The sequence below is a fragment of the Pelodiscus sinensis genome, chromosome 4 (genome assembly GCF_052426305.1).
Source record: "Pelodiscus sinensis isolate ZL-2025 chromosome 4, ASM5242630v1, whole genome shotgun sequence".
Lineage (NCBI taxonomy): Eukaryota > Metazoa > Chordata > Testudines > Trionychidae > Pelodiscus > Pelodiscus sinensis.
Genome location: NC_143055.1, coordinates 60003426 through 60031239, shown reverse-complemented (window position 1 = coordinate 60031239; position 27814 = coordinate 60003426). Strand labels below are relative to the sequence as shown.

At 44.5% G+C, this 27814-nt stretch overlaps 2 long non-coding RNA genes across 3 annotated transcripts in view; one reads left to right on the top strand and one right to left on the bottom strand.

Annotated features, from left to right (window-relative positions):
* LOC142829637 (uncharacterized) overlaps positions 1-14731 on the bottom strand; it is a 43263-nt gene extending 28532 nt beyond the window's left edge. Inside the window, exon 1 of one of the 2 annotated variants that reach the window (XR_012904264.2) lies at positions 12368-14731. This is a non-coding gene — a long non-coding RNA (uncharacterized LOC142829637). The remainder of the gene's footprint in view (positions 1-12367) is intronic. The other variant, XR_012904263.2, reaches the window with a different exon arrangement.
* On the top strand, positions 43-27813 carry LOC142829636 (uncharacterized). The gene is made up of 2 exons (XR_012904262.2): positions 43-274; positions 27252-27813. It is a non-coding gene; the product is annotated as an uncharacterized LOC142829636 (long non-coding RNA).
* The last annotated feature ends 1 nt before the right edge of the window (position 27814 follows it).

The window sequence follows — 27814 nt, the reverse complement described above, 5'->3', positions numbered from 1 at the left end:
TCAAATTACATATTAAACATAAACAAATCCATCAAGCTAACCTGGCAAGGTCATTCTGTTGCTGAATTCAAGAGACAAAGAATTAACCTGCTCCTGCATGCCAAAGAAACAAAGAGAAACACTGAATTCTTTGGAGGCCTTCCCGACTTGTAAGACAACACCATCTCTTTGCCAATATAAGGAACAGACTGCATCTTGATCCTTTGCCTTAGGAGACAAAGAAACCAAGCTATATGATGTCTGTTCCTGTAAAAAGCTGAAAAGGAGATCAGAGGTGAGAGAAACCATCTGGGACAAAGAGTATCTTGCTAGACTAAGTTTTAGTCTTTTAGATACACATGTTCACTCTTATGTGCTTGTAACTATCTCTGCCTTTCTCTCTTTTATGTGGCACCACTTAATTCAAGCTCTTTTGTAAACTTGTTTTACTATAAATCAGTTCCATGCTATGTTGAAAGGGAAGAGTGTCTTTAACCCAGTTAAACAGCTAAGCTAGGATGTACTAACAAAGAAGCAAACTTAATATCTATATGTGAATGTACAGTTGTAGAGGCTGTGTGTTGCCAAGAAACATCTGTGAGGAATTTGGGGGCTAGAGTTCCCCGACTGTTACCTGGTCAGCAAAGTCTGGGTGAAAAAAGATGGTGAGGAAGAGAAACTTGTGGGGCAGGGAGCTGACAGAGGTTATTTGCTCAATTCTTAGGGTGCATCTACATTGTACCCATAGGTTGAAATAAGATACACAATTTGAGCTATACAAATTGTGCATTTTATGTCAAACTAATTTCAAAATAGCCTATTTTAAAATTTGGCACTGTCTACATAGCACCAAATTTCAAAGTAAACTGCTATTCTGAAACGTCTCGTGGAACAAAGGTTACAGGGATGTCGGAATAGCAAGCCCGTTATTTCATTTCAAAATAACAAGTTGGTTCAAAGACTTATTATTGAACAAGATGTGGAATTGCTATTTCGAGATACTTCCGGTATCCTGAAACAGTACTGCAGTCTAGACATACCATTATTGAGGCAGAGCAGTAACAGTGGCTCACAACTCAGGATATCTCCAGCAGCGTGTTACAGTGGCACTTTCGGTACCACTGGTGATTTAAAATTATCTTAATTTGCAGTTTAGTTATGATAGCAAAGTTCTTCATAAAAACTTTTTGGGCTGTTCAGTGATCACTCATCAGGAAAATAACTGTATCAAAGAAGATCCCTAGCTTTGTTCCTGCATGACTGGTGCATAATGTTCTGGTGACTTCTAGTCTGCATAGCAGTAAATGGAATAATTAAAAATGAACATGTAGCAACAATTCTGATTTATTTTTGTTATGAATTTGAGAAAGCACAAAACTTTTATGCATACTCAAGGTCAGATATTTTAGTTCTTGCTATATTAATTCACAGTTGATTAAATTAGCTTCCTTTACCAAAACATTTAGAAACTCTGTAAAGTCTCCTGTCTAGCCTCTGATTTGTCACCATATTTACAATTGCATTATTACAGGTTTTGTATAACAGCTTAGAGGAATTCTAATGCAACAGTGCTTACAGCCACTAGTCCAAAATTGATGCAATGATCATGTAATCATCCCCAATTATTTTGAAAGTTGGCTAAAAGTCACTAGGCCCCTCTGAAGGACCAGGTGACCTCATCCTACAGTAACATCTGTAGAAGAGAATTCTCTGTTAGGATTATCTCAGTACAGACCTGCTCATAGAGTTCCTACCCAACAAAATTGATCATCTTTCACATAGAAACAAGTTCAGGGCCCATCCTCAACTCTATCAGATCTTCAGGAAAATCAGTGAAAGGCAAAACCTGTACATACCCCTGCACCAGCTTTAGACTCTTGTGGGCCCTAAGTTTCTCCACACATTTATGGTATGTCTACACTAGCCCCCTACTTCAAACTAGGGAGGCTAATGTAGGCATTCGAAGTTGCAAATGAAGCCCGGGATTTAAATATCCTGGGCTTTATTTGCATGTTCCCGTCCAGTCACCATTTTAAATTCCAATAGTCCGAAGTAACTGCCCGCAGCTACACACGGCAGTGAAACGGCAATTCGAACTATGTCCTTAGCTCGAATTAACTGTTACACCTCATTAGCTCACAGACATTTACCTCCCCCTGCCTCATCCCCCTTCTGTTCTGAAATTTAATTTGTCCTTTTCATATGTGTTCATTTTTTTTAATTGTATCCTTTGGTATATATGGTTGTGACAATTTTCTTCCACTATTTGATCTGAGGAAACTGGTCTGGCCCACGAAAGCTCATCATCTAATAAACCATCTTGTTAGTCTTTAAAGTGCTATATAGTCCTGTTTAAAGTGACTTTAGTATGACTTTAGGAAGCAGTGGCTATGATGTCACGGCTCTCTTAACCAGAGCTAGTCAAAACCTCAGAGTTTCTGTCCTATGGGAAATTCCAACATTAAATAAATCCCTTGGAAAAGGACATGACAAAGTGCTTTCATTTTGGAAAAAACAAACAAGAAAAACACACCCTGTTGCTGTTCAATTTTTTCCACAAGGAAACAGAGCAGCTAACTCCCCAGGCTGCCCCCACTTCCTGGGGGCTCTGTGTTGCTCCACGGAATCAAACATTGCATCATGCTGCAGCCATAGTACCATGAACAGGATAGAAACTGATCTTTTAAGCTAAGATATTATATACACCTAAACCAGACCACCAAGCAAAACCCAGGGACTGCAGAATCTTTTTGACATCTCAGCTATGGGAATTGTTTCTCCAATATCAGTAGAATTTCTATTGGTTATACAGTTAATATTTTTATTCATTTTTACATCCCTATGTGCAATTAGTTCTCTCTGTGTAGCAGCCAGTATTTATATATCCCAATTTCAAACATGATGCTAAGGAACAAAGCATTGGACCAGATTCATGCTCTTTTGCTTTATGTGAGCATGAGGGGGATTCTCAGCTGGCATACCCAGCCTTTTTCCAACCCTCCCTCCATGGGCTGAAGCTGAGTTGGAAGAGGGGCATGATCACAGCAAAATTTTATTCTAGTGATTATTAGTTAGCATATAGTCCCAGAAAACCTAGCTCAGATGACCTTATCTTATTGCAATGCTAAATATTTATGAATCATCTGTACTTTTAGACCCTAGGTAGCATTGGAAAACAAATATTCCATATTAAGGTTTAGTTTTCCTGATGATATATTTGGAACAATTTATTACATTTCCAGAGCTGAAGCCTCTCAATATTTTGTTTCCCTTGATATACAATAAGGTTGTTCCAAAGATGGCCATTCTATCTGCACATTTCATCTTGTACTTTAGCTCTTACCATTGAGCAAGAACTGTTTAAGTGTTGAAAGTCCATGGGGTTTTATTAAGTGTAGTAATACATTTAAACTTTTGACTTTACTCTTGTATGCCAGTAACAGGAAACTTGGAAATGGCAGAGATGCTCAATGACTTCTTTGTTTCGGTCTTCACCGAGAAGTCTGGAGGTGTGCCTAACGTAGTGAATACAAGCAGAGAGAGGGTAAGTTTAGAAGATAGGATACACAAAGAACAAGTTAAAAATCACTTAGGAAAGTTAGATGTCAGCAAGTCACCAGGTCCTGATGAAATGCATCCCAGGATACTCAAGGAGCTGATAGAGGAGGTATCTGAGCCTGTAGCTATGATTTTTGAAAAATCATGGCAGACAGGGGAGATTCCAGAAGACTGGAAAAGGGCAAATATTGTGCCCATCTATAAAAAGGGGAATAAGAACAACCCAGGAAACTACAGACCGGTCAGTTTAACGTCTGTTCCAGGGAAGATAATGGAGCAGGTAATTAAGGAAATCATATGCAAACACTTGGAAGGTAATAAAGTGATAGGGAATAGCCAGCATGGGTTTGTGAAGAACAAGTCATGCCAAACTAATCTGATAGCTTTCTTTGATAGGATAACGAGCCTTGTGGATAAGGGAGAAGCGGTGGATGTCATATACCTAGACTTTAGTAAGGCATTTGATACGGTCTCGCATGATATTCTTATTGATAAACTAGGCAAATATAACTTAGATAGGGCCACGATAAGGTGGGTGCATAATTGGCTGGATAACCGTAGTCAGAGAGTTGTTGTTAACGGTTCTAAATCCTGCTGGAAAGGGATAACAAGTGGAGTTCCTCAAGGGTCTGTTTTGGGACCCGTACTGTTCAATATCTTCATCAATGATGTAGATATTGGGATAGAGAGTACGCTTATTAAGTTTGCAGATGATACCAAACTGGGTGGGGTTGCAACTTCTTTGGAGGATAGGGACATAATTCAAAATGACCTTAGCAAGTTAGAGAAATGGTCAGAAGTAAACAGAATGAGGTTTAATAAAGAGAAATGCAAAGTGCTCCACTTAGGAAGGAACAATCAGTTCCATACATACAAGATGGGAAGCGACTGTCTAGGAAGGAGCATGGCAGAAAGGGATCTAGGGGTCATAGTGGACCACAAGTTGAATATGAGTCAACAGTGTGATGCTGTTGCAAAAAAAGCAAATATGATTCTAGGTTGTATCAACAGGTGTGTTGTAAGCAAAACTCGTGAAGTCATTCTGCCGCTCTACTCTGCACTAGTTAGGCCTCAGCTGGAGTACTGTGTCCAGTTCTGGGCACCACATTTCAAGAAAGATGTGGAGAAATTGGAAAGGGTACAGAGAAGAGCGACAAGAATGATTAAAGGTTTAGAGAACATGACCTATGAAGCCAGGCTTCATGAACTGGGCTTGTTTAGTTTGGAAAAAAGAAGATTAAGGGGGGACATGATAGCGGTTTTCAAATATCTAAAAGGGTGTCACAAGGAGGAAGGAGAAAATTTGTTCCTCTTGGTTTCTGAGGACAGGACAAGGAGTAATGGGCTTAAAGTGCAGCAGGGGAGGTTTAGATTGGACATTAGGAAAAAATTCCTAACTGTCAGGGTGGTCAAATATTGGAATAAACTGCCAAGGGAGGTGGTGGAATCTCCCTCTCTGGAGATATTTAAGAACAGGTTAGATAGACATCTGTCAGGGATGGTGTAGACGGAGCTTGATCCTGCCTTGAGGGCGGGGGGCTGGACTCGATGACCTCTCGAGGTCCCTTCCAGTCCTATGATTCTATGATTCTATGATCCTTCATAGTCACTTCCGACTGGTAGTTTCCCAGCTTGGTAGGTCCTCATTAGTCTTTAAGTGCATGACCTTGCACTTTGCATTATTAAACTATATCTTATTTCTATTACTGAGGTTAAAGTCATTCAGATCTTCTAGTTTGTTATTCTGATTCCTCCAATAAATTTGAAGATAAGTTATTAGCACAGCATAAGATATAGGAACAAAATCGTTCATGAAAATGTTAAATACGACTGGTCCCATGACCAATCTCTGAGGAACTCCACTAGTAACCTCACTCTCATCTAACAGTGGTGGTCTTTTCTTTTAAGAAATAGGGCTGAAGCGGGTTTTACTCATGAAAGCTTATGCCCTAATAAATCTGTTAGTCTCCTAGGGTACGTCTAGACTACAGGCTTCTGTCGACAGAAGTTTTGTCGACAGATACTGTCGACAAAACTTCTGTCGACAAAGAGCGTCTAGACTACATTGAGTTCTGTCGACAAAGCAAGCTGCTTTGTCGACATGGTAGTGTAGATGCAAAGGACAGTTTACATGCAATAACACCTTCTGTCGACAGAAACTCTGCCTCGTAAAATGAGGTTTACTAGCGTTGACAAAACTGCTGAGTTCTGTCGACGTTGTGTCGGCAGAACTCAGCGGTAGTGTAGACCCAGGTATAGTTTTGTCGACAAAAGTCCACTTTTGTCGACAAAACTCTGTAGTCTAGACACACCCCTAGTGTAGACAAGGACTAAGGTGCCACAGGACTCCTTGTTGTTTTTGAAGATACAGACTAACATGGCTACCCCTCTGAGAGTTTCCCATATATTACTGTACCAAATGTGATATTGAAATCCAGGTAGATTCGATTTACTGCAGTTCTTTGGCCTGGAAAATCAGTTCTCAAGAAAAAAGCACACATTGGTCAAAAAGAAAAACATATAATATTTTACCCAATTCCCATTTTCCTGTATATCTTAAATTACTTTCTCTCAATTTGTTTTAAGACCTAGCATACACATGAGATTAAACTAATTGGCCTGTAGTTTCCCAGATAACTTTCTCTTATTTCTTAGATATAGGTACTATATTTTCTATTCTCCAGTCTGAATACAACCCTAAGTTTAGATTCATTACAAATCCTTGCTATTAGGCTTGTAAGTCATGAATCATTCCATTAATATTCTTGGATAGAGATTAGTCACGCACCATGATTTGGTCTCATTAAGTTGTTTGAGTTAATGTTCGGCCTCAAATGTGGTCATTTCTAATTCCATATCCTTGTTCCCGTTAGTCACCCTGCCACTACCAGCAAGCTCCTTATTATCCTTATTAAAAACCAAGGTAAAACATTCTTTTATGCTGGGCCATACCTAGATAGTCTAATCTTCATGCATACTGAGAAAACAAAGAACTAGGACTGCCAACTGCTATTTAAATGGCTAAAGAAGCATTTATTATTAATTCTGATGGCCTTAGCAATATCCAGCTCAGCCTAGCTTTTGGCAGTTCTCACTTTCCCCCTACACTTCCTGATCTCCAAGAAGTAACTTTCCTTACAGATACATCCATTTCTTAGAGCACTGGCAGGCAAACTACAGCCTGCAGACCGCATCTGGCCCAACAGCCATTTTAATCCAGCCCTTGAGCTACCACTGGGGAGCAGGGTCTATGGCTTGCTCTGCTCCATGCATGCTCCAAGCACCACTCCCACTGGCTGTGAACCAGAGAGCCGCCTTATGCTCCTCCTTGTAGGAGCTAGCCAAAATGGGGACCTGCTACTGCTTCTGTGAGCTGTTTGCGGAAATAAGTGTAACCCACATACCTGCTGGGTGTGGGTCACTGTCCCATGTAGTGACACTGGGACCACTTACACAAAGAAAAAAATCAGTCTGCTCTATAGCCTTAGATGAGAGCCAGTTTGCTTTTAGCTCAAGTGGTAGAGGCTCATGCACTAAGCTCCAGAGATCCCAGATTCAGTTATGCCTGTCTGTGTCACATAAACACAGCCTCTAGCCTGCACCTATGAGCCAATCCCGCTCCTGCATTCCAAACTCCTCATCCCCAGTTGGAGTCCTCATTCATACACTCACACCCCTGCCCTCCAAACCCCTCCCACAGCCCTCTCCTGTCCTCTGAACCCATTGGTTCCAGCCTGGAGCCCCTTCCTGTACACCAAACCTTGACCCCAGCCCTACCCCACAGCCCAAATCCCCAGCTAGACCCCTCTCCCCGTCCTGCATCCCATCCCCAATTTCAGGAGCATTCACGGCCCTTCATATAATTTCCATACCCTGCCAAAATATTTGCCAATCCCTGCCTTAGAAGTTTTCCCCTCTTAATAACCAGTTTGAGATGCTTGTTCATCCAATTTGGTCTGAAACCCTTCCTTATGAGTTTTCTCTCCTTGCTTGGAATGCAGGCTCCAATCATTTTAAGTCAAAGTTGCAGAAACTAATTCTAAGCCTACTCCTCATTTAGCTTCTCAAGGTCTTCAGACTAGTCTACTTGCTGAATTATTTCCCTTAATTTTCTAAAGAAGTTTACTTATTTGTATATCCTTCCATTTAGTTTAAAGGGAATTAACTCATCATCATCTGAATCCAGGTTGTCCTCATGGAAGAACTGGTTGTAGAGGTCCTTTCTACTTACCAATACTAAATCTAAAATGACATCACGTCTTGTTGGCATCGTGTCTTGTCAGTTCAATGACAATTTGATAAAGAAATCTGTCAATCATCACATCCAGGAATATTTGGGGCCTATTAGTAGCATTTGTCCTTCAATCTCTGTTTAAACTACTAACTCCTACTAATTGTGTGATTATTAATATTAAAGTTTCTATCCATAACCAAATCAGATTCTGGGCGTACAGTTTGTTGTAGCGATCTGCATCTGCTCTGATTTCCCTCCCACAGCATTAGACTCAGGCATGGCAATTTACAAGAGCATCTCAGCCACCTCCTCCAAATTCCTAGTTTAAGGCTTTGTCTACACTTCTAAAATTAAAGTGCTGCCCCAGCAGAGCTTTAAAGTGAAAAGATGACCCCAGCACAAGTATCAGGAGAGATCTCTCCCAGGACTCTAGGTAAACCATTTCCATTAGGGGAGTAGCTCACAGTGCTGGTGTAATTTGCTGCACTTGGGGAGAGGGTATTTTTTCACACGCCTGAGCCAGAATGTTTCAATGCACTAAACTGGCAGTGTAGACTTAGCTTATAGCTCTTTAATCAGATGTGTCAATCTCCACCCCAGAAGACTATTACCCTCTCTAATTAGATGGAGTCCCTCACATGAGAACAAGGAATGCCTTCTAGTGATTGAACATCCCCAACTCCTCCTAATAGCACCATTTTCTGAGCCACTTGATGACTACCATAATCTTGTTTCACTTTCATTGTCCTCTAGGGAAAGGTAGAATCCCACTAAAGATTACATGAGCTTCCATTTCTCTAAGTGTCTTCCGGTGAGACATCAGCAGCAGCAGCAGCAGCAGCATTTGTTCTCACATGAAGAACAATTAGGATTCTTATCAGATTCAGGTTCACATCCTGCATCTTAGCTCCACACTTCTATTCTCTAGATCCTCTCCAGTGACAGATCTGGCTGATCATCTTAGTAGGAAGTCCCAAATGACATAGTACTGCCTCTTCAGGATGCCTTTGTGGCTGCAAGTCTTGTCTTCCATGTCCACCTACAATTTTCTGCAAATCATCTACCCTCCTCTAATCTCTAGCTACCTCCATTATATCTTCCCTGCTTCTTGTCAGACTACCTGTACTTCTCTTCTTCCTTGCCTTTTTATCCTGTTATTGGCTACTTCTCCTTTTCATTCTGGGGTTACGAGTCAGGAAATAATTAAACTGCATTTATACTGTGGTAATGACAGAGGTTTCAGTCAAGACCAAGGCCCTGTTTCATTAGCAGAAAGAGATGCAACAAGTAGGCAGACATAGGACCTGACTCCACTGGTGCTCTGGGACTGGAGCACCCATGGAGAAAACCCACCCACCAGTGGGAAAACCCCCTATTAGCACCTTCCTGTCCCCTGCAGCACCTCCTGCATGTCAACAGGCCCCATAGATCAGCAATTCCCTCTCCCTTCTTGCACCTCCTGGCCACCACAAGCAGCTGTTTCTTGGTGTGTGAGGAGGGGAAGAAGAGCAAGAACACAGTGCACTTGGGAGAGGGGGGAGCAGAACTGGGTGGGAAGATATGGGATGGGGGGGAAAGGGGCAGGAAGAAGTGAGGAGGGGCAGGAGTGTGGCCTTGAAGAGAATGGTGGAGTGGGAGTGGGGCCTGGAGCAGAGCCAGAGCCAGTCTTAGGGGCTGGCAAGCTCGACAGTTATCTGGGGCTGCTATTTTCAAGGGGCCGCCAACAGAGCCTGACCTCCTGAATCCTCACCCCCAGCTTTCCCCGGTTATTCCCCGACACTTTTTTTTTGTTCAACAAATTTTTGTGTGGTTGCCCGGAGCTCCCAATTGGTTAGGACCAGCCCTGGGCAGACGTAGGGTTGCCAAGTTTCCGGTATTCTACTAGACAGTCCAGTTTTTGCACTCTGTCCGGTAAAAAAATTCAGAAAATACTGGTCATGTGCAATGTCCAGTATTTTCTGTTTTTCCAGCTGGCTGCCAGACAGAAGCCTGGCATGGGCGGGGGGAGTGGCTGGGAGGCGGGGCACAATCGGCACTGGGAGCCCTCAGCTGATTGCAACTGAGGAGGAGTGACGCCTTGGAGAGGAGGAGAAGCCCTGTCCCTGCTCCTGAGCGCTGTTCAAGCACATTGTGGTGCTATAGTCCAGGAGAGAAGCCTGCAGGTGCTTTGTAGCTGCGTTGAGGCGCCTTCCATGGGCTCTCAGCCAAAACTGACTGGGGTGGAATTAGTCTCCCAAAAAATACAGAACACACGGGCTATCTGGCAACACCAGGGCAGAGCTGTGGGGTGGAGGCCTCCCCCAGCACAATAGAAAGCCCCGTCACCTGTAGGCAGAGCTGTAGGGAACCCATCTTTATTAAACAGAGAGGCCAGTATTTGTCTTGTAGCAACTTGGCCATTAAATTACATTTCTAAACTCTTGGAAACCAAAATAGGCCTCTCCTGAAATCTGATCCTTCTTTCACTCCCTTGTACAATAAACACTGGCCTGTACTAAGGGTTGTGTGAACACACCCCCTAGCTTAAACTGATTTCCATTGTATACAGTGTTTACAGTGGTTCAATAGCTCTCAGCAACCCTCCCCCCTTCCCCACACACATTGTTCCAGCACATCTGCTCATTGCAAAAAAGATACCTTATCTGAGATATCTCTCAAATCATCTTAAACCCCTTAGGGCCAGATTGTGCCACCCTTACGTTGCACCGCAAGAGTGAAGCATTGCTCAATAGGAGTGACACAATCTGTCCTTCACATTTCACAGAAGCTTCAGTATCAGAAGCTTGTTTTGTCCTCTTGGCACTTCCAGTATGTATAGTGGTGGCAAAGAATCACCTCCAAGTCTATTTTTAAAGGCTTGATAATTTACCAGCATTGTCACATTGGTTTGGGGAAACTGAGACCCCTTTACCTGTCTGTATTTTCAGTGTTCACTTTGCCAATATTCTGACATAAATATATTCTGATGCTATGAAAACTCAGATGAGATGAAAAGTGATTCTGAGTGCTTATATTTGCAGACTTCAAACAGCTAAAACAGCATGAGAATAGTGCAACGAGGAAAGTCTTTGTAAAGTCAGATGCATGTGTATCTTAAAGACCAGAGTATGCCTTTACAGAGGTTAGAGTGTAGAATGTAAGACAGGGTTTAATAACTTTTTCAACAACAACTAACTAGGTGAAAGGTTAAAATGTCATCTGCTTGGGCTTCCTACAAGAATGTTAATAGTTATCTGGGATCAAAGTTAACCATTCACAAATGCAGATGTGCCTTTAGGGGGCAAAACAGCACTTGCTCCATTCTGATTGGTGGAGATAACTAGAGGTTAGAATGCCAGGACAAAGATAACCTAATAAAGAAACTTTTTAGATTGCAAAGTTGCCACTCCAGTTTTCGTAATCACTGTACAACGTGCACTGGGTTGCTAAAAAACATAAAAAACAAGCAGTACATCTAGGTTTTTGGAGGACAGCACAGACATTATTTCACAGAATACAACCAAGGGCGTTTAGCTTCACTACATGTTAATCTTCCCCTCATTTATTTGCAGAGCTAAAGCACTGAGGGAGGACTATATTTCTAAACATGAACTTTTCCATACTTTTCAGTATGGAAGTTGGGCCTGATCTTGCAAACATGTATTCATCTGAGTAATCCAACTGAATTCAAAGCTTTGCATACATGAGAATCAGTCTTACTAAGTTTAGAATTTCATATGCAATTATTTGGCAAATAGAGGCATTATTTGATCCCCCTAGACTTTTTCTTTAAAAAGCTTTATTGAAAACCACAGTGTGCTAATCATATCACTAAGGACAGTCATGCATATTGACCAGATTTATATAAGTTAAGACAAATGAGTAACAGTTATTTCGAGAGAAGAGTTTTCTCTTGAAATAACACTGCTACATGGGGCGTTTTATTTCACACTAACGCAATTTCAAAATGGTGCCCAGACATGATTATGCTAATTAAGCATGGGATATTTAAATCCTTTGCTTCATTAGCAATTTCAGTACACTACATTTGCATCCCTATCTTGAGATAGGGAGCAAGTGTAGACGTACCCATACTCTTTTCCCCAAGAAGGCGAGTCCTTCAGTCCATGTTAGCAACCTAAATCCACCAAACCATTTACTCTTCTGATGGCTCATTTCCTCTTAATCCATCATGCTTCACTCCCTTTCTCCTACTCTGTCATCTTATAGAGCAGTGGTGGGCAACCTGCACCTATCAGGGTGCTATGTGCCCCACAAGACATTTTGTTTACCATTGCCCACGAATAGAGTTGCTAGATTGTGCTGGTTTCCATCCATGCAGGTTTTTTTCCTACTAGCATTACTATAGTGACATGCACGTAAAGCAAGGACATGTGAAGTGAGGTGTGTGTTGATTGCACACATTGACTGACTGACAGAGCCATGTGCTACTTCAGCATCCAATAAAGCACTGCTACAGTTCTGTCAGCACACCCTGCAAATTCTAAAAACACAAGCACAGTTAGCAAAACAACCCTACCCTGGGAGACCACCTTGGTTACAAGAATCTTGCAGCACACTGAGATGGAAAGCCACTCATGCAGCCCACTCACTGACCTAGGTTACCTACTGCTGTTATAGAGGTTGCTCGCCACAGTAGCAGTCGGTTGTTCTGCAGCTGCCGCATTCAGCAGTGGTTTTGGCAAGTCATGTGTGGTACTATGATTAGAACTAAATGAGTCATCTTTGGCTTTCCTTTCCTACAACAAGTATTTCAGATGCACATGCTTATTCCAGTTGTATTTAAAGGCCCCAGCTCATGTCAGCGCCTCACTGTGCTAGACCAGGGGTGAGCAAAAGGGCCAGATCTAGCTCTCTAAGCAGGTGGATCTGGCCCGCAGAGGCCCTGCCGCTCCCCCACCCCCAGGCCAATCAGGGTGAGCACCCAAAGCGCCAGTCTCTCCAGACAGGACTGGAGGAGGCTGTGCATGTTCTCCTGCCCCCAAGCCAATCAGGGCCTGGGGATGGGAAGAGCACACAAAGTTTCCTCTGCTCTGGCCCCGCTCTGTGAGGAGCACCACGCGGCACTTAGAAGCGCCGTGAGTTGCTCACTGGGCAGGGACAGAGCAGAGGAAACTTTGCACGCTCTCCCGCCCCCAGACCTTGATTGGCCTGGGGGCAGGGGAGTGTGGGAAGTCTCCTCCTAGCCAGGGGCATGGGCACCTAAGGGGAAGGGGGGGGAGGCGAGTGGGCAAAGGCACTCCCCCACCCCCAAACCAATCATGGTCTGGGAGTGGGGAACCTGGAAGTATCCCAGCCCCACCCCTTTCACTCAAGGCTCTGCCCCTTGCATTGCGACTTTTTGAAGTGGCCCCCAGCAACAAATTATTACCCACCCCTGAGTATGTCTCATGAGTATGAGACAATCGCTGCCCCAAAAAGCTTACAATCTAAATAGGGCAAGAGAAAGGAAGTACTATAGGAAACTGAGGCTTGGCCAAGTCATATAGAACAAATTTGTAGCAGTGCTAGAAATTGTAATTCAGAGATTTGGGTTCATTCTGAAGCACAAGTCACACACTAATTAAGCTCTTTCATCTACAGACAAAAAGAAATCCTTACTAGCATGTTTGTTTTGTAACAACTGAGAAGTGCTCAGATGTTCTAGTAATCAGAGTCATGAGCAGATGAGACAGTGCAGCTGCTCCTTCCGTCCCAACCTCAGTGAAGGTTGAAAATTAAGAAGCAGAGCTAGCATTAGAATTTTTGGACAGGCCTAAAGAACACCTCCAAATGAAGCCAATTCCTGTTCATTATCACATTGTTCTGTGCCTGCCTAATGGCTTGGAGGGTTCACAAGCTAAATTTGGAGCATATCTCAAAGATAAGAATTGACTAATTTTAAATCTATAGCTGTAATTGAGGGATCCCTAGTCTTAATGGCATCCCTCGCCTCTGTTTGCCTGAAGCTGGGAATGAGCAACAGGGAATGGATCACTTGAGGATTGCCTGTTCTGTCCATTTCATCTGGGGTACCTGCACTGGCCACTGTCAGAAGACAGGGTACTAGACTAGATGGACTTTTGTTCTGACTTAGTATAGTTGGTGTTATGTTCTTATCTGAAGAACCCTGCAATCTTCCCTTGCAGAAGTAGCGTGGAGCTGCTCTACTAGCAGTTGGTTTGCATTTCCAAGTCTTGCTGCAAGAAAAAAAGCTAGATACTTCTTTTAAAAACAAAAAGCCCAGAGTTTGCTTCATGGAGCTCAAAGATTCTTAATTAGGGGCTCCACTAACTCTCCATGAGGCCCTACCAGTTCAGTGACATTGTTATACATATTAAGTCACTCAAGATTCTACCAGCATGGAATTTTTTATGTAAAGAGCAATGTGCAAGAATGCCCCAGGCTGATGGAGAACTATTTCTCCGTCAGACATCAAATGGTGTCAATGGTGCTCATCCATTAGGAAACAACTGCATACAAGTGATGCCTCTAATATGCTCTGAAAAGTACTTATATCATCTTCCTTTTTCATACCAGAGTGCCTTACTACATACAAGAGGTAGGGACGTGCTATTATCCCTATTTCACACATGAGAGAAAGGCTCATGAGAGAGGCTGTACAGAAAAAGAAAGGCTGTGCTTAACCTGGCTCAAAGGAGAGGAAACACTCTATTAAAAGAATGAGACACAGGACTTGTGGATGTAAATATGGTTCACTCCTGTTTGCTTAGATTTTCTAGAAATTCAACTAATGAAGTGATGTTTTGTTCATTGTAATCAATTTGGCTATGATGTGGGGGGGGTCACTAAATGCAGGGATTGTGAAACGTGATCACCATTGTGTGCAATTACTGTGGGAATACAGAAAAGACAGCCTATGTTTAACCTGTTTCAAAGGAAGGAGATATGTCAGTTTAAAGAACCGCTTCTTGACAAGGACTCCACTGCTAAGCTATGTCTACACTGGCACGATCTTGCGTCAGAGCTATGCAAATGAGGCTAAGCATGGAATATCGCCGAGCCTCATTTTCTTATCTAATGAGCCGCCATTTTTGCGGAAGAGGCTCTTGCGCAAGAAGGAGCTGTCTACACTGCCCCTTCTTGCGCAAGAAAAACCCTCTTGCGCAATGCCATTATTCCTGAAAATAATCAGCATAACAGTATTGCACAAGAGGGTTTTTCTTGTGCAAGAAGGGGCAGTGTAGACAGCTCCTTGCGCAAGAGCCTCTTCTGCAAAATGGCGGCTCATTAGATATGCAAATGAGGCTCGGCAATATTCCATGCTTAGCCTCATTTGCATAGCTCTGGCGCAAGATCGCGCCAGTGTAGACATAGCCCTAGAGTTCAGTGAAGTTAAGAGGGGAAGACAGGACTCTCAATCAGCAGGTTATGTATCCTCAAAGTGTGGTCTGTAAGAATGATTCAACCTATTTCTCCCCACTGTCTCAAGAGTAAAGCTAAAATAGGCTTCAGAAGACATCTCTTTTATTATTTAAAATATACTCTAGTGGATGCGGAAATATCTTGGGGCTGCAATGTGATTTGGGCCAAGAGTGGAAATCACTGAGAGCTGAAATCACTTGTGGTAGGACCCAGAGCCAAATCTACCATGAGCAGGCAGGAGCAGTAAGTGAGCAGGCGACCAGTGGACTAAGATGCCTCTTTACCTTCCCATCCTCTCACCCAGGATGGGAGGTGAACTTTGCAGATGCACCTCTGAACTCTGGGTCTGCTCTGATCAAGGAAGCAATCGTGACTGAGACGCAAAGAAGGGTTGGGCATGTGAAAGGGGCATTCAGATTTCTGGACTTAAGAACCTGCGAGGAGAAGGACACTGCCCGATGTTCTTGGGGAAGGACTTTTACTCATGGTTTATGTTTATGAATGCTGTTTGTGGTCTTTTCCCAAATTAATGCCAAGTTACTTCCCTCCCTTTTATTAAAAGTTTATTTTCTACACTCACTCTGTGCTTGCAAGTGGGAAAGTATTGGCTCTCAGAGGCACCCAAAGGTGGTGTGTGAATTTCCTAGGTTATTGGGCGGGGACTCAAGACAGTTCTTTGTTGGATGGATGGAGAGGAACCCCTAGATATTAAACCTGGGTCTGGCTGCTGCTGGCTCCACCTGATAGGGCTGCATAATCACACTTGAGAAATCACAGTCTCTCTCTCTCCCCTCTCCATTTAACATAAACCCATGTTCATTAGGAGTTGAGTCCTATATCATTCAGTCTATCGTCTTGCCCAGAATCAATGTCAGGCTGACAGGCCTCTGATTACCCAGGCCATCCATTTATTCTTTAATACTGGCTCCGCATTAGCTTTCTTCTAGAACTTCCCATGTTCCAATTCTTATAGTTGATTTTTAGGAACAGTCCAAAAAGCTACACAGTCAGCTCTTTAAAAGCAAAAAAAACCCTTATGCTAGTTATCTGGAACTTCTGATTTACAAATTTTACTTTAGTAGCTGGTCTTTACCATCTTCCTAAGATACTAGTGAAATTGATATGTGATAACACTTTCAATCACAAATTTCCCCCCCCTCTCAAATAGCTAATTTACTGACCACTTTTGCCTTTTCAAAAATTCTACTATTTCCATCTAGTAACAGACCAATTCCCACTGTTATGATTATTTTTGTTCACAGGACGCTTTAAAAACCTCTTATTACCCTGAACTCTGCTGGCCATAGACTTCTTGTTGTGTCTTAGAGATGTGATAGTGTAGTCGATTAACTGATAAGCAAAAGCTTATAGGTTAATGCTATAGACTACACACATTTTCCATTCACCCCCTTGCCAGTAATTTTTTTAGCAGGCTGGCCAGCAGCTGGGCTCAGTCCTGGCTCATGCCAGGCCCGGGACCTACCCCCGCTCTAGCTCTGCATTTAAAGTGTATTAGGAGCCAGGTAGCCCGGCTCAGTTCTAGCTCACACCAGACTGTATCAGAGGCAGCAGTGTGGGGCATCAGGCAGCCAGTCCACGAGGGGAGCTGGTTTTTAAACTGGCTCACCTTGCAGACCAGCTCCCACTTGGCACCCCACGCTGCTGCCTACAGAGGCAGCAGCACGGACTGGCAGGAGACTTCTGGGAGTAGGGCCAGAGCACACTGGGGATCCCTGGGGATTATAGACTAGTTGAGTAACCGATAAGAATTCATGAGGTTACTCAACTATTCAATTAACTGATATTTAACATCCTATTATGTCTGTTTGTTTTTACAATTCCTATCTTCTGAATTATATTCTTCTCCCTCCTCCCCCCCCCTTTTTTTTTTAAACAACTGCCTTCATGTCCCCCTTTAAACAGGGGAATAAGCCACCAGCATGGCCTTTTTCCTTGATTGTGAATTCAAATTCCTGGTCTGACTCAGAATGGGGAAATGTACCCAGGATTCCGACATCTTGGGTGATGATATAGGCTAAGTGACCTACTCATGGTCACCCAAGAAGTCTGTGGCAGGGAATCAAACCTGGGTCTCCAAAACTTAGGCTAGTGACCTAGCTACTGGACTTCTATCCACTGAACAGTTGCAAGTTCATCAGCTTTTGGACTCTTAACCAGAAGTGCTGCACTCCCCTTGCAAAATATATTCTAGGCTCCATTAGCAAGTGTGACCCACAGAATGCCATCCAGGCAAGGAAAAAGAAATATTTTAATATACTTTGGACCAGAGAAAGTGACTCTATAGCTTCAGTGCTTAGGGCACTCAACTGGGAAACCCAGGGTCAACCCCTGCTCCAATGCCTACTTAAGCCTTTAACACAAAGTGGAACAGCTTCAATGGTGGAAACTGAGGTGACCCCCTAAATGCCTGCTAGCTCAGTGGTTAGTATGCTCATCTGGGAGGTAGTAGGTCAAGCTTCACAGATTCCAAGGAGAAAAGAGGCTAGTGGGATCATCTAGTCTGAACTCCTGTATAAACACAACTTCCAAAATAATTCATAGAGCATTTTTCTTTCAGAAAAAAGATTAATCTTGATTTAAAAGCACCCAGTGATGAAGAATTCACTATGACCCATGGTTAGTTATCACTTAAAATTTTATATTTTATTTCCAGTCTGAACTTGTCTAGCTTCAGTTTCCAGCCATTGGATCATGTAATACCTTTCTCTACTAGACTGAACAATATATTAAATATCTGTTACCCATGTAGGTAATCTAGATTAATTAAGTTACCTCTTTACTTTCTTTGTTAAACTAAATAGATTCAAGGAATTCAGCCTATCACTGTAAGATATTTTTCTAATCTAGCTGTTCTTGTGGGTGTTCTCTGAACGTTCTCCAGTTTTCAACATCCTTCTTCAATTGTGGGCAGCAGAATTGGACACAGTGTTCCAGCAGCAGTCACACCAGAGCCAAATACAGAGGTTAAATAACCTCTTTACTCTTATTCAAGATTTCCTTGTTTACACATCCAGAGATTGCATTAGCTTTTTTGGCCACAGCATTGCTCAGGGAGCAGAGGTTTAGCTGATTATCCAATATCCACCATGACCCCCACCCCTTTTTCAGAGTCACTGATTCCTGGGATAGAGTCTCCCATTCTGTAAGTATGGCCTACATTCTTTGTTACTACAGTAAAACTCCAGTGGTCCGGCATCCAATGGTCCGGCACTCCTGATGGTCCGGCACCATCTGGAACCCAGAAGTGCTCTGGGCAGCAGAACAATTGGAGCTGCTCTGCCCCGGCTTCCCTGAGTCAGCCACTGATCAGTTTCAGCAGCAGCTGACTTGGGGACCCTGGGGCAGAGCAGCTAGTGCCGGGTTGGTCCCACTCCACCCCAGACCCCTCATAGTCCCTCCCCCCTTCCTATAGTCCGGCATATTTGATAATCCAGCACCCCCTGGGTCCTAAAGGTGCCGGATTATCCGAAGTTTACTGTACATGCATTTACAGTTAGCAATATTAAAACACATTGTTTACTTGCATCCAGCTCTCCAAGTGATCCAGATGACTATCAATAAACTGTCCTCATTTACCACTCCCCCAATTTTTGGGTCATCTGCAAATTTTCAGTGAAGATTTCAGGTTTTCTTCCAGATCCCTGTTTAAAGAAAAATATTAACATAGGAACCAATCTCCGACTGACTACCTTAGAAATACACCCAGTTTGTTAGGTCTTAACATAATAGTTCCTGTTTGCAATCAGTTAACTAGTCTTTATTTAACATTGCTACATTATTTTATGTTTAAATCAAAATATCCCATGGGCCTTATCTATGTCAAGAGCCTTACGGAAGTCCAAATATATTAACATTACCTTTAGGCAACTTCCTACAGCCTTGTGTCAACATTGAGCTGGAGGTATAGTTTCCAGTTTGAAGAGACATAACTGCACCAGCTCAGAACTAGTGTGCTAAAATAGAGAGAGTAACTATGTGGCACAAGTGATGGGAAGGGGTAAGCACCCAAATATATACACCTAGTGTCTTGAAAAGATTTCTCAGGCAGCTAGTCCCTTGACGCTGCTGTTTTTAATGCACTAGCTCCAATAGAGCTAGTATGGTTATGCTTGCTTATGCTGAAAGTTACATCTTCCAACTCCAGGTGCAGACACATTGGAAATCCCTTTTGTGCATCTGGCCTAGAGATGTTAAATATCCCTTAACTGAATAGTCGATTAATCTCATGAATTCTTATCAGTCACTCGACTATTCTACAGTCCCCAGGGGGTGGGGCCAGCAGCCAGTGAGCTCTGGCCCCACTCCCAAGATGCCCCTTGCCACCCAGCACTGCTATCTCTGTATCAGAGGCAGCAGCGTGGGGTGTCAGGCAGAAGCTAGTCCACAAGGAGAGCCAGTTTAAAAACCAGCTGAACCCACAGACTGACTGCCTGTTGCCCCATGCTGCTGCCTCTGATACAGAAGCAGCAGCTCAAGGAGGCAGAAACCCCTGTCCCGGGGGAGAGAAGGGCTGAGCTCCCAAACCCAGCATGAACCAGAACTGAGCTGGGCTGTCTCCTAATACACTTTAAATGCAGAGCTACAGCGGGGGTAGGTCCCAGACTCGGTATAAGCCAGGACTGAGCCAGGCTTCTGGCCAATCTGCTAAAAAATGTCCTGGCAATGTGGGGGGGAGGGGGTGTGGACATGCGTGTAGTCTATAGCATTAACCAATAAGCTTTTGCTTATCAGTTAATCGACTATACTATTACTTCCCTAAGTTGGCCTAGGGATGTTAAATATCGGTTAATTGAATAGTTGATTAACCTCATGAATTCTTCTCGGTTAGTCGACTATTCTATAGTCCCTGGGCAGCCCCTGTCTGTGGGGGAGGGGTCTGAGCTCCTGGACCCAGCATGAGCGGGAACTGAGCTGGGCTGCCTGCTCACCTGGTGCCTAATACACTTTAAATACAGAGCTGCAGATCCAGGACCCAATGCAAGCTGGGACTGAGCTGGGCTGCTGGCCAGCCTGCTAAAAAATTTACTGGCAAGGAGTGAGGGAGAAATGCATGTAGTCTGTAGCATTAACCTATAAGCTTTTGCTTACTAGTTAATCAACTATACTATTACATCCCTACTTTGTCCCTAACTGATTCTATTCCACAGAAGTCAGAGGGAGCTTTGTCACTTACTTCAGGGGGTACATGAGCAGGACCCAACAATTCATAGAGATATTCAAATGATTGCAAGAACTAAGGCCAATGACCAAAAAAAATTATTCCAGCCCTACTATCATCACTGTGACCAAATTAAGGCTATGTCAAGGTTCTTTCTAATTCTTGGGCAAAGTGGGTTAAAATCTTTTAGTGTCTGCCAAAAGACAAACAAATGCAAGCATTATGTGTACAGAGCCTACTAGGTGACCTTTTGCCCATATTCTCTTCCAAGTATTTATCAAAGGAGAAAAAAAATAACTATCAGGTGGATATTTTCAACAAGAGGGAAGTTAGCAGGGGAATCTGCTCAACATCTTACATATCTATATACAAACGCAAAGAGTATGGGGAACAAACAGGAAGTATTAGTATAGGGGTGTACTGTTTTGGGCTGAAAATATAATCACTCCAACACAGAGTAAAATGCCACAGCTCACAAGCTGTTTTCTTACATGGCAAAGAAACCAGACACCATTACTGCCTTGGGAAGAGTCAAGCAATGTAGAAAACCCTTTGGGTTGGGAGACTCAGTTTGAGAAACATTGTGTACTTCTGTATAGGGTAAAAAATGCACAGGAGACTAGATTTCACAGTCCAGGACACTTTTTATGGCCATGAATTTGATACAGTTTTACTTACAGCCCAGTGAAACAGTACCTTATGCATGGCACCACACCCCTGTATGGCAGTGTCCTCAATCTCCTTATACCAAATTAGTACAAACAGGTAATTAGGAAGTGGCCAGCTTCCAGATGGCAATAGCAATTCACTTTTCAGCTTGTATGGAGTTTCACATGCTGGTAAGCTGCTGCTGAAGCTACAACGCTAGTTGAAAACATCTTAAAGGCTTTGTTTCCCAATCTGAAGTTCTCACCACTGCCGGCCATCCCACATCCGCAAAACAATCCTTTCCCTACAGGTGATGCTAGTTTTGCCACAAGCCCAGAAATAGTCCTGCATTGTGCGATGCTCCAGCTTAAGCTCATTGTAGTAGTAGCAGCAGCTGTTAAGCATTGATCCCGTCTTCCTTAATCTCTTTCCTCCATTGCTACTAAAGGAACCCCAGCAGCAGACATCTGCTTGGTGGTGTGGCTGGCAAATTTCAAAGCCATAGCCCCTCAGCTATGGAAGTTCAAGTAAACACTAAATACCACTGTGTATTTCATGGTTACCAGCATAGTGGTGTGAGTACTTTCTGGCCAACAACTATTTGAAAATGGCACTAGTCTGCTCAGCAAACAGTAAATCATAGGACAAAGTAGAATCATTGGGATTTTAAAAATTTGATCCCAGGTCCTAGAATTTTGCTGACTTCTCCTATGCATCTTTCATCATGCAGTAAGAACAATCCCAAAATGTACATTCCTCAGAGGCAAAACAAAGGACTCGATGACCTCCTGAGGTCTCTTCCAGTTATATGATTCTATGACTGTATAAAGGATTGTGGAATACCCTCAGAAGGTCAGATGCTTAGTTTGCACTAAGCTCCTGCTACATGTACACAGTGATGCAAATTGAAAGAGGCATAATCACGGGCGTGCTGTTAGTACAGCTTAACTACTGTACATCAACTAGTTTGCATCAACTCTGTGCAAGCTAAACTCACCTGCATTCAGATATGAGAGTTTTGTTTGAATCTTTGCTGAATACTATTCAGGACTGTTTTCAGGTGGTATGCAAGGCTCAAATCAAGGTGAACCACAGATTTAATACTGATTCTGAATGCCTACATCCATGCATTGATATCTCCAAAAGATTAAGCTACAATAAGTTTTGGTGGTGGGTGTGTGTGGAGGTTTAAGACCTGAGATACAGATGTGTTCTGTGTGAAAGAAAAGATCCGATAAAGATAACTTCGCCTGATTTCCTGCTGGCTAGTCCTAAGAATTAGCTCTTGCTTCTCAGAAGCTCCCTCCTCCAGTCGGTGTCTCACCTGCAATTACCTGTCCCTTCACTATCTCCACCACATTGGGACCTGCAGCCCTACCAGACTGTGGTGCCCCTTCCCACTTGATACTAGCTGCTAACTAGACATAGCACCATTGATCACTACTCATTGAGCCTCATGATCTATTCAGCATATAGTCCAATTATCCAAGCAATACTACTTTAACTTGCTAGCAAGTATCATGTGGGAGGCTGTATCATAACTTTACTAAAATCAAGGTATATCATGTCCACCATTTCCCCTATATCCACAGAGCAACTCAGCATCATCATAGAAGGCAATTTTAGGTTGGTCAGGCATGACTTGGTGAATCTATGTTTCTGAACAGGTTCCTCGCCACCAAGTGCTTCAAAATGGATTCTTTAAGGACCTACTCCATGATATTTCTGGGGCCCGAAGTGAAGATGACTGTTCTGTTTCCCCCTCAGGCATGATGGGCCAAACAGGCTGGAGTAAATGATATGATGGAAAAGTTAGTTGTAGAAGGTTTTTAGTTCACTATCTGACCATTTTGGCTGCTGAGATTATGTATGTATTGCTTTACAAGCATAGCACCTCTATATACAGAATACATACATTAAATGACCTTCAACACAAAGTAAAACTGGGTCAAAGAGGATGAGTTAGAACACTTAGAGAATTAAGACTTTGCAAGTACCTGAAGAGCCAGCAATTAGAATGACCTGTTGTAGAGATCTGTAACACCTACCAGAGGAATCAGCCCCCTGAAAAGCAGGCCATACCAGAGAGAACATTTAAGCTCTTGAACTGTAGGTCTGGCCCTGAGGAACTGCTCTAACTAATGGAGCAGTTGACCCTGACCTGGCCAGTGGAGCTGAGGGGAGACCAGACTTTGAAGTGGAAGCTAAGAATTCTATATGATACTCAGTCATCAGTCACTCATGGTATCAGTGGAGATTCAAACATACCTACAGTCTTCCAACTCAGACCTGAAACATGCTAAATAGACATCCAAGGTGAACTATTAATCTCACTGAAGTCCAAAGTATATTTGACACTCCTTTCAGGGGGCCAGGATTTCACCCTAATACAGATTAAAAACCGGAGTTGCCAGTTTCATTCATATTGTGCCTCAGAAAACGAGATGGTATTTTGAAAAGATCCTAAGGGAGGTAATAGTTAAACTGGAGCTGAGTGCCTAACTTCCTTAGGCCCATCTGAAACCCCTAGTCTAGAGACTCTTAACTAACGTCTGTTAAAATATTATGACATGGGCTATGTCAACACTGAAGCACTATTTTGGGATACCAGAGGTGTCTTGAAATAGCTATTCTGTGTCTGACTGCGCCTGTTATTTTGAAATATAACAGGCTCACTATTCCAACACCCCTATAAACCTCATTCCACAAGGAGTAAGGGATGTTTTGGAATAATGATTTATTTTGAAATAAGTGTTGTGTATACAGTGCCAAATTTTGAAATAAGCTATTTCAAAACTAACTCGAAATAAGCTACACAATTTGTATAGCTCAAATTGTGTAGCTTATTTCAAACTCCAGGTGCAGTGTAGACATACCCACAGTAATTCTTTACCTGTCATTTATTTGCTGACAGATAAGTGCCTGGCTGGATTTGGGCCTATGTACATGTTTAAATTCAGCTGAACTACTCGTGCTTAAACAACGAGGAGTCCTGTGGCACCTTATAGACGAACAGATTTATTAGAGCATACGCTTTCGTGGGCAAAGACCCGCAAAAAGACGAAGTGGATCTTTGCCCATGAAAGCTTATGCTCCAATAAATCTGTTAGTCTATAAGGGTATGTCTACACTTGCACCCTCTTTCGAGAGAGGGATGCAAATGCAACTGAGCGAAATTGCAAATGAAGTGTGGATTTGAATTTCCCATGTTTCATTTACATATTCGTGTTATGGCGCTATTTTGAAAAAAGAAACGCTGTCTAGATGTGGTTATTTTGAAAGAAAACCCTTCTTCCGAAATAAAAGGTAAACCTAGTTGTAGGAGGAATAAGGGTTATTTCAGAAAAAGGGTTTTCTTTCAAAATAACTGCATCTAGACCGCATTTCTTTTTTCGAAATAGTGCTATTTCGAAATAGCGCCATAACGCAAATATGCAAATGAAGCATGAGAAATTCAAAACCGCACTTCATTTGCAATTTCGTTTAGCTGCATTTGCATCCCTCTCTTCAAAGAAGGTGCAAGTGTAGACATACCCTAATATGCCACAGGATTCCTCATCGCTTTTGCAGATTCAGACTAACATGGCTACGCCTCTGATACAGGCAGTCCCCGGGTTATGTCAATCCGACTTAAGTCGGACCCCTAGCTACGAACGGGGGAGGGGGCGCAGCTAGTGTGGGGTGCCTCCCCCACTGTCACCGCCTCTGGCGGCGCGGGGGGCACTTCCCCCCAGCAGACCAGGGAGACGCGGAGCTAGCGCCCCCCCAGCAGACTAGGGAGACGCGGAGCGGCTTTTCTCGCCGCGGAGCACGCGGGCGGCGGGACCGCCGAGACACGCCGCGGTCCCGCTGCCCGCATCCTCTGCGGCGAGAAAAGCCGCTCCGTGTCTTCCTGGTCTGCTGGGGGGGGGGGGGGGTGTGCAGCTAGTGCATCCCCCCCAGCAGACCAGGCTTTTCTCGCCGCTGGTCAGTTTCAGCAGCGGCTGAATCAGGACACCTGGGGTAGAGCAGCTGGGGGGCTGCCGGGTTGGTCCCACAGCGCCGAGGTGCAGCACTAGTGGACCAACCCAGCAGCACCCCAGCTGCTCTGCCCCAGGCGTCCCCAAGTCAGCCGCTGCTGAAACTGACCAGCGGCTGACTACAGGAAGCCCGAGGCAGAGCTGCTCTGCCCCGGGCTTCCTGTAGTCAGCCGCTGGTCAGTTTCAGCAGCGGCTGAATCGGGGACACCTGGGGTACAATATGTACCAGTTCCAACTTACAAACAAATTCAACTTAAGAACAAACCTACAGTCCCTATCTTGTACGTAACCCGGGGACTGCCTGTACTTGACATCATGTGCTTAAAGTTATGCATTTTCTTTAGTGTGTATCTGGATCAAGAACATAGTTTAGAATATCTAAGATCATTGAGGACTTCTATTTGAAGAAAGCACACACATTTCAAGTTTCCATATAAGTAATACAGATCGTAAATACTCTGACATTTAATTCAAGGCTTGTTTAATAACACATACTTGTTAAAAATGATTCATCTTCCCATTGACTTTAAAAGTGCAGGATCATGCCATGAAGGGGGAGACAATCCCAATCTGCCAGTTTCTTGGGACAAACCACAAGCATCTCAAAGGTGCATCTAGACGGCAGGTGTTTTTTTTGGAAAAACGTTTTCCGAAAAAACTTCACTTACATCCACACTACAATTGCATTCTTTCATATAAAATCGAAAGAATGCAGGGATTTTTCCGACATTGGTAAGCATCATTCTATGAGAAAGAAAACCTTTTCCAAGAGCGCTCTTTCAGAAAAGGCATGTGTGGACATGGAAGAGGGAGTTTTTTCAAAAGAAGAGGCCTCCAGGAAAAAGCACAGGTGCCCTAGTGGCCACTCCATCCACACTAATCACAGCTCTCTAGTTCCCGTGTCCTGGCAGCTCTTAGAGCTGTGGGTACCCTGGACTAGTCTTGTAGCAGGAAGCCAGCCTTGCAGCAGGACCTTGCCCACTCAGCTCTGACTGCCAAAGGCCTGCTGACACATGGCAAAACCACAAGCCCCCCCCCGAGACCCACCTGGCTTGCACAGGGAGCAGCACCAAGCCTCAGAGGACCCACCCAAGGGCACCAAATGCCGGGCGCCTTCCTAAACCGGGCCAGAGATCCTGTCCCTCCTAGAGCTGTGGGGGGAGGAGCAGACCTTGAAGGATCTCTGCTCCAAGTGCAGATATTCGGACATTTATAGGCACATGGCCAAAGCTCTGACCCAGAAGGGACACCACCCTCATACCCTTGACCAAGTACGGAGCAAGGTCAAGGAGCTCCAGCAAGGGTATCCCCGGACCAGGGAGCACAGCTCTCACTCTGGGGCACGACCCCACTCCTGCCCATACTATACAGAGCTGCTCCAGATCCTGGGGGGTGGGGAAGTCTTTTCTCCTCCCATACTGGTGGATTTGGGGTTGGAGACACCCATGGTTGCCCGGTCAGAGTTTCTGGAGGAGGAGGACGACGACGACCAACAGCAGTTGCAGGAGGACGACAACGACACTGGTAGCGTGGTCACCCTCATGCTGGAGCTGGTACCCCAGGCTCTGGACATATCCCAGGCATCATCTGATGCCAGAGAGGGATCATCAAGTGGGTGTTCTCAGTTTGTCACACACACAGGGCAGGGGAGGTGGGCTCAGAGGGGATGGGGTGTGATAGCCGCTTGGCATGCTCAGTCTGTACGGTGTGCTGCTGTCCGTGCATGTGCAAGCATGTGCAGCAGCAGTGTACACCACGTGATCTCAGAAGCCAGCCCTGGAGCACACACAGGCTGCTGCTCACAGGCTGAGGGGAGGCCCCACACACGTCCGACCCCTAGGAGGGATGTCCTCCCCCCACCAGCCACTGCCAGAAGCAGGCTGGGCACAAGGGCACACGCACGACCCCACACAGACGGAGGAGTGTCACACATAGCACACGGCCATGCCTGCATGCACGAGGCACCACCCGCTCCCACAGGCAGCACTGCCAGGTGCAGGTGTGTGTGTAGGCCCTAAGGAGAGTCAGGCTGCTCCAGGCCCCTGTCCCACCCATGGGATCCCACTGTGGCCAGATACTTCCCTGGCCTGCTTGTCTGGGGGATGGGGTGGGTGGGCAATATGGTCCCATGGGAGCCTTGAGGCAGGGCCTGCTGTGCAGGCCACGTATGGCCTTGCTCACAGGCCTTACTCACTGAGGAGGGCACGGCCTCAGGGACAATGTCTGGTTGGATGGATGACTGACCGTCTCTCTCTCTTCTCCTCCACAGCTGGACCAGCCATTGCTGAGGGGCGATCCACGCCATCAGAGACAGCCGCCCAAACCTAGGGGAGCTGCAAGCACTGGAGGGTGAATGAGGACTTCATACGGGAGCACGTAGCCATCCTGTGTGACATGCAACAGATCCAGAAAAAGTCCACAATGACGCCTATTGGCATAATCGTATGTGAGACCAGCTTGTGTGGCAAGGCGAAAACATGTATGCCACCATCTGGGAAGTGCACACCCGGCTCCGGTCTCCTCTCCTGCTCCCCATACCCATGAGCCTGCCACCCCTCCTCCCCCTGTCATGCCCATGCCCCCTCCCTCTGCCCCCCTGCCAGACCCGACCCTGCTCCAGCCCTCCTTCTGCTCACCTTGCTGTTGTCCCAAGCCCCCCACAACCCTGAGTTCGTCGAGGTCCCCAGACCCGATGTGGCACTTCCAGCCACACCATGCACCACTCACAGCCCTAAGCCTCTCTCCTCCCTCCCCCATCCAGGTTCTCAGCCTCCCTCCACCCCAGTTACTTTTATATTAAAAAACAATATACAAAGTTTGTGTTCAACTCAC